The 7,976-nt window shown below is 34.8% G+C and overlaps 1 long non-coding RNA gene across 1 annotated transcript; it reads right to left on the minus strand.

The window, feature by feature from the left end:
• Positions 1–1,945: 1,945 nt before the first annotated feature.
• On the minus strand, positions 1,946–3,131 carry LOC128291648 (uncharacterized). The gene is made up of 2 exons (XR_008281459.1): positions 3,076–3,131; positions 1,946–2,138 (listed from the first exon to the last, which is right to left on the minus strand). It is a non-coding gene; the product is annotated as an uncharacterized LOC128291648 (long non-coding RNA).
• Between the last annotated feature and the right edge of the window lie 4,845 nt (positions 3,132–7,976).

Consider the following 7,976-nt stretch of genomic DNA (forward strand, 5'->3'; position numbering starts at 1 on the left):
TAAAAGTTTCTACTCCATTCAATAGGAGTCTCTTCACGAAAAATCTATGGCTCCTGATCAAATTTGGGTTCTCGCAACCCTTTGCAGAACCCTCAACATCACCTGCATTATTGCATCATCCCTGTTCTCGTAACCTCTAACGCCATTGGCTATAGATTTCTCTACATACTCCTCTTCAAGGATTGGGTTATCTCCTTGGATAGTGGGCAACTCAATAGGTGCATCCCTAAGCAACCTATCCCTGCAACGTCTACCTTAAGTGTCCATATTGCTTGTTGAAGTCTAAAGTTTAAAGTATATCTACAGTTTTCACACAAAGATTTCAAGTGTTAGCTATCTAAATGGTCATGGTCTAAGGTCTACAATTTTCAATAATAATAGTAACTAAGTCAAGATCAACATTGAAGTCTCGGATTTAATTTCCTCCAGAAAATCAAATTTTCAAAAGTTCGTGGCATAATTTTTCCAAAAATACACTTTTTATGCGTGCAGACTAACTCAAATTCCACAGTATGAGTTTAGAAAACTTGGCTCTGATACCACCAAATATAACCTCCCCAACTTGGCCTAGACGTTAGACCCGAATTCGAAAGATTACATTGACCACTAAAATGGCCCAATAAGTTAGCAAAGTTTATAAAATAGTCATTTAAAAAAAATTATCTTTAGAGGAAACTTAATTTATTTTAAAACAAACTTAGTGTTTTACCTCCCTTGTGAAATAATACAGTTAATCCGAAATCAATTGTTTTATAAATTATCTACTCACTTAAAAACTCATTTTAACAATGCAGTGAAAAAGTGATAATAACGAAGTTTTAATGAAAACCATGTTTCATGCATGATAACATAAAATGAAAACTCATGTTTTAATAGCCTAAAAATACCATGTTGCCCTAAATAAACCCAAAACTAAGTCCCGAGTCATAGTTTAAATATGGTGTTATAGTTCTCAAATAATAGGAATTGTAAAAAATAATAATTGAAATAAATATTTATATATCTTTAATTCGAGCTGAGCCCTCCAATTTTTCGATTTCGCTTCCTAACTTGGTAGGTTATCCATAAAGATGTAAATTAAAAGGGAGTGAGCTATGAAGCCCAGTGTGAGTTCAATCACAAGAAAATTGAAACAAAACAGTAGGCAAAGCACATGGGTTAACAATTTTGAGAATAATCACAATTATAAAGCACTTTAGATTAACAGTTTTTCATATCATTACTTCACTATACTATCTTAGAAATCATAGTTTTATATGCACATGCTAATGAATGACAATGTAATTTCAATTTATCAGAAAAGGGCCTATTCAACTCTGTTACACATCTCACTTATGAGTTCCTCAGACCTCATCTACTATATCACTCTAGGTTATGGATGAACCATCGCTAATTTGTAGATAACCTACCACTTGCTGTGGGTACACAACATAATTCAGATAAAAGTTGTCACTGGGTTTGTAAAAAAATTGTAGGTAAACCACCAGTATTTTTAGATAAAAACATTTTCAGACAAGTGTAACACCCCAAACCCGGCCCAGACGTTATGACCGGATCCGACATGCCACATCGAAGCGTTCAAAAAATTTTATATTGTTGATCCAGAAAAACTTACTTAGTGTTTTAAAAGATAATTTCATTATTGGTTAAAGTGAATGGAAGCTGTGTACCAGGTAGGAAACCGGAAATGGGGTGGTGAGTCCATCGGACTGCTTAAGTACCAAGCTCCCTTCGGATCCAATCCTAGACATGCATACCGCCATTGCCACACCTTAACGTCATGGATATTTCTAGGAAACCGATTTGATTAACTCATTTTTAGGAAAAGTGATTAATTTTGGAAAATACTTTCATTGCGGAAGCTTTGCTTGTTGTCGTGTTATTTTGAAATCAATTGTTGTTTTTGAAAACGCGCCCTAAAGCTATCAAATTTCAACAGTTAAAATAAGTAATACCTATCTTAGTAATACATATTAAAACCATCAAAAATAATTAAGCGGCCTTATTACATTTAAAAACCCAAAACTTCAAACGTAAATAAAATAATGTCTAGTTCACCAGAAGAAAATCAAACTTTCAGAACGGGTGGCCACTCCGAATTCCCTCACAGCTCCAAGCCCACTATGGTTGGGGATTACCTGCGTGGATGAAAATAAAAGGGATGAGTTTGGGGAAACCCAGTGTGTAAATTAACCCAACCATAGCCTATATCAGCTCAAACCATAGAAACAGAATAAGTTGGCCTTAGCCCAGAATAGAAATTTAGAATAAAGCCCATAGGCCCATAACAGAACAGAACAGAATAGATATTACATGTTTATGCAGAAACCCAACCCAGATCCATCCATAACACCCCCGTACCAGCCTTACACCATGTGGGAAGACTACTCGACCCACCCAACCGCTACACACCACAGAAATTGCAGCGAGGCTGCCAAATATTGTGACGAAGTCACCAGATACAAATATTGTGGCAGAGCCACCAGAACAGATATATGTGGTAGAGCCATCAGATCAGATAATCGTGGCATAGCCACCAGAACAGATATATGTGGCAGAGCCACCAGATCAGATAATTGTGGCATAGCCACCAGGACGCTTCCTCCATAATATAACCCATGTCCCCATGCAACAGATATATTATCATGGCATACATCATACAGAATCAGATCGTCATGCTTTTCAGTCAAAATTAACCCTAGGGGTATAACGGTAATTTTGCACCTAGGGGTATAACAGTAATTTTCCATACATAGGGGTATTATAGTAATTTAGCTACTTTTAGGGTTTTCATGCATATCCTAACTATTTACGTACTATCAGAACACTTACCGCGCATACTTACCAAATTGGGTCCGTTGGCCCATGATCCCGATCTTTGGCCCATTAAGCCCAAATTATCAAAATGTACGAAATCATGCTTACTGCAGTTTATTACTTTAGATTACCAAATATACAAACTCAACTATCTTACGAGCATTCGCACACTCGCAAATTCCCAAAATACCGACTTTTCGACATTTCGGTTTTTCGGCTTTTGCCAATCTAGTCTATGAGAGGGTGTCAGTTACACACCTGTTTGCGACGATATGCTGACGAGATCCACACACGAACTGCCTACAATTGGATTACTAACACGTTAATCTAACTATTCAAATGCAAACTACGTATTAATCTCTTACAATATTCGGCCAACCACACCTACAGATCATAGTAAGCTTATAAGAAAACAATAAGCAACTCATTAACAAATTTTTGTCAATGTTTACCACATAATCATAATTTCACTGCAAGCTGTCTTCCTGAGCAACAGTCACTAAATTATTTATAACTGGAGCTATGAAACTCCAAATCAAGTGCCGTTAATTTTCCCTGAAAATAGACTCATATATCTTCTATCCATAAAATTTTCAAAATTTTTGGTACGGCCAATCAATACCAGATTTTTCTTAAAGTTTCCCATGTTTCACTGTTTGACTAATTTGACCACTCTTCATTACGAATCAAATTTATCATTGTACAGAATTCAAAATATGTTCTCATTTATTCCATTTGAAACTAGACTCATTAAGCTTTAATTACATAATTTATACAGCTTCTAACACATCTCCCACAATTTATGGTGATTTTCCAAAGTCACGTTACTGCTGCTGTCCCAAGCAGATTTATTACCAAATCACTCTTTCACACCTAACTTGCATGCTTGTTATTTAAACATGTATATCACCAATCAATCATCACATATATATGATTTTACTTAAGTATAATCTCCATTTCATCATTTTAAAGCACAACATGTTAGCCAATTTTTCCCCTTAGCATCTAAGGCACATGCATGCTCTTTTGTTTGGCTCAACTTCACCTATCTTCCATTTTTCATCAAAAGAACATGAAACAACAACCATTTCCTTCATTTTAATTCATGACTAAATGCTCACAACACAACTAAAAACCAAAATATGCTTCAAGAGTTAAGGTAGAATCAAGAAGAACTCATGAACATCAAGATAGAAGCAAACTACCATGAACTTACCTTCAATTTTCTTCCCCAAGTGACCGAACATTCAAGAGCTTTCTCCTCTCCTCTCCTTTCTCTTCTCTAACTTTCGGCTATGATGAACAAAGATGGACAAAACTTTGTTCTTTTCACCCCTTTTTCTTTTAATAAAATTTCATATTTCATCCATTTAATTCTTTAATACAAAAGACATAAAATGCCCATCATGGAACATTTACCTAAACCATTATCATGGAACATTTACCTAACCCATTATCATGGAATATTTACCTAATCCATTATCATGGAACATTTACCTAACCCATTATCAATTTGTACCATGAATTATGGATATCAAGTGCTCATATTGTCTACAACAACATGATGGCTGGCCACTTCATGTAAAATGGGAGGTTTGTCATGCAAATCCTCCTATTTTGCACTCCTATTTATTTGGCCACTTCAATTTAGCCTATAGCATTTTCAAACATTTTCACATAGGTCCTATTTCATAATTTCACCCCCTTTTTCTTATGGAACAAAAAAATTAACTAAAATTGTCGGGTTCTATCTTAAACTTGGGCCTTCTAGAGGCCTACTAACATAATTAAACCTATGCCAACATTTACAGAATTCCCGAAAATTTGGGCGTTACAACAAGTGTGAGTTCGATCACAAGAAAACTGAAACAAAATAGTAGGCAAAGCACATGGGTTAACAATTTTGAGAATAACCACAATCATAAAGCATTAACAGTTTTTCATATCATTACTTCACTATACTATACCAGAAATCATAATTTTTATATGCAAATGCTAATGAACGGCAATGCAATTTCAATTTATTAGAAAAGGGTCCTATCCAACTCTACTAAGCATCTCACTTATGAGTTCCCTAGAACTCATCTACCATATCACTCCGGGTTGTGGATGAACCACTGTTGGTTTGCAAATAACCTACCACTTGTTTTGGGTACACAATATAATTGCAAATAAAAGTTTTCATTGGGTATGTAAAAAATTATGGGTAAACCACCAGTATTTTTAGATAAAAAACATTTGCAGACAAGCTGCCACTTGATTCAAGATCAAACCACATATTTGCAATTACTATCACTTGTTGTGGGTGCACAACATATTTGTAGATTAGACAAAATACCACTTGGTTTGTGGACGAGTCACCACTTGTTTGCATATTATTAAACTGTCACTCTTTCTTTATACAAATTATCCCGCCCCATGCAATGAAATATGGCATACTTTATAGCATAATAACACAAAAATCCATTCAACACTAGCAATAAACATATTTACCATGTATTCAGTAGGGGGACAATAGTATTAACACTCATAATTTATCAATAACACTTTATCAGTAGGCATGAATAATATCACATGTTTATTCATAGCACCATAACAATTCAATTAATCAATATAAATAAAAATGTTATAATAGTATCAATTACAGCATATAAATTGTAGATTTTCGTATAAACGCTAATTCAAGGATTAATTAAGTGCATAAAAACTTCTAAGAATAATTCAAGGATCAAACAGGGACTAAACTGAACATAATATAAAGTTCTAAGAAAATTGTAAAATAGAGGTCACACGGCTATTTGGCCAGGCCGTATGAGGTGTTATAGGCCATGTGGAAAGGTTACATGATCGTGTGGCAGGGCCATGTAACAGACTATGGCCATGTGACAATTGTATAATAACCAACATGAGGACACGATCATGCAGCGGGCCATGTGGTTTATGAACTACAATAGGGTTTCCAGGGTCCATGATCATGTGGTCCATCCATGTGGTCCACACGACCGTGTGGTAGACTGTGTGGCCTTATTCCTAGACACAGTTTGTCCTGATTCAGTTGTAAAAGAACACACACCTTTTATTGGAAAAATACGTTCCTTACGTTTGATCTTTGTAACACCCCTAACCCATATCCGTCGCTGAAACAAGGTTATGGAGCATTACTAAAATTTACAAATTAAAAATAGATATTTAATATCAATTATTGTTTATATCAGAAAAATTTATATTAAAAATCAATCATATTCAATCATATTGTCCCTTGCCCAAAATATGCATTAGAAACAAGTCGGGACTAAACCGAGTACTCAGAGAACTTTTTGCAAAATTTTAAAAAATTTCAAAGCTGCGGGGGCCACATGCTCGTGTCCAAATTAGGGTGCTCACTGACTTGGTTCACATGGCCAAGCCACATGCCCGTGTGCTAGGCCGTGGGAGCATACTGACTTGTATTAAATAGGTACAGGGGTCACACGGCCAAGTCACACGCTCGTGTGCTAGGCTATGTAAAAATACCTGAACATTCTATTTTGAAATTTTGAAGATTTAGGGGGACACACGCCCAAACCACACACCCATGTGCTAGGCTGTGAGACACACATGACTGAGACACACGCACGTGTCTCTACCCGTGTGGACAAAATAGGCTATTTTCAAGCCTTATTTCTCACCCTATTTTGGTATCAACCTAAATACACAATTTGCACAATCACAAGTCACAATAAAATCTGCAATTCAAGCCAAACTCAAGATCAATACATGTCAATACGCCCCATATGTCCAAGTATTCAACCTCTTTGACCGGCGGTATTCCGGGTAATTCTTCTGGAAACACATCAGGATATTCATAGACCACTGGCACTGATTTAATCTTTGATTCATACACTTTAATATCCAATACATAAACAAGATAAGCATCATACCCTTTTCTGACATATTTCCGTGCTAACACGGCTAATATCACATTAGACAACCCATCCATTTTATCTGATTCAATACAAAGCATTTCACCATTTTGACATTTCAACATAATATGCTTATGTTTACAATTTATCATGGAATCATGCTAAGTTAACCCATCCATACCTAGAATTATATCAAATTCATCAAATGGTAATAACATCAAATTAGCCGGGAAACAGTAACCCCGTATCATTAAAGGGCAATTCTTGCAAATTTTATTCATGGCAAAACCCTAGTACTTTCATAACTTTTCAAATTAATCCCCGAGATAACTAAATTAAGTTATTACGATCTCGAAAATATAAAAATTACTAAAAACAGACAAGAATACATACCTAATTAAGCCAAGTAAGTTTGCTAGAGCTCAAGCTCTCATGGCTAGGGTTTATATGTCTTTGATTTGGAAAAGATGATGATAAATGATGATATTTCTTAGTTAACTAATTTATCATCTTTTACTATTTCATCTTTCCAATTTAGTCATTTCCTTTATTTAATTTTCCAATTATGAATCATCATACTTATCTACTAACTCTCTTAATGGTCTATTTGTCATATAAGGACCTAAAATTTTGAATTCCATGGCTATTTGATCCCTTTAGATACTAGAATTCAACTTTTTCATTCTATGCAATTTGGTCCTTTTCATCAAATTAATCATGTAATTGGTAAAAATTTCTTTATATAATTTTCATACAACATTTCTATCATAATGCAGACCATGAAATAATAATAAAATAAATTTTCTTCCAAACTCAGATTTGTGGTCCTGAAACCATTGTTCCCATTTCACTGAAAGCGGGTTGTTACAATTTTGGTGCAATTTACCTAAATTTGGTCCTTCAACAGAAAATACGTCTGTATTAACAATTGAATCAAGGCTTGTCTGGATTTTCAAAAATTCGGTAAGAAACCATAAAAGATTGATTAATAGGATTAAAGATTAGTGTCGGGACAATGATATTACGAAATACAAAATTTGATTGACAAAATAAGGCACTTACCGATTCTTGGCAAAGTTAGAGATGTAATTGATAGTGATTTGCTATATCGATAGAAACAAAATGGAATGGAAGATGATTTGATTCAGGAAAGCAAATATGTTCAGTAGCAAAGATGTAAAATTTGGTGTAAAAGAGAGGAAAGAAAAGAAAAGAGAGAAGAAATAGGGAAAAATAAGAAAATCCTATTTAGTTTTG

Source organism: Gossypium arboreum, chromosome 4, assembly GCF_025698485.1.
Source record: "Gossypium arboreum isolate Shixiya-1 chromosome 4, ASM2569848v2, whole genome shotgun sequence".
NCBI classification, from domain to species: domain Eukaryota; kingdom Viridiplantae; phylum Streptophyta; class Magnoliopsida; order Malvales; family Malvaceae; genus Gossypium; species Gossypium arboreum.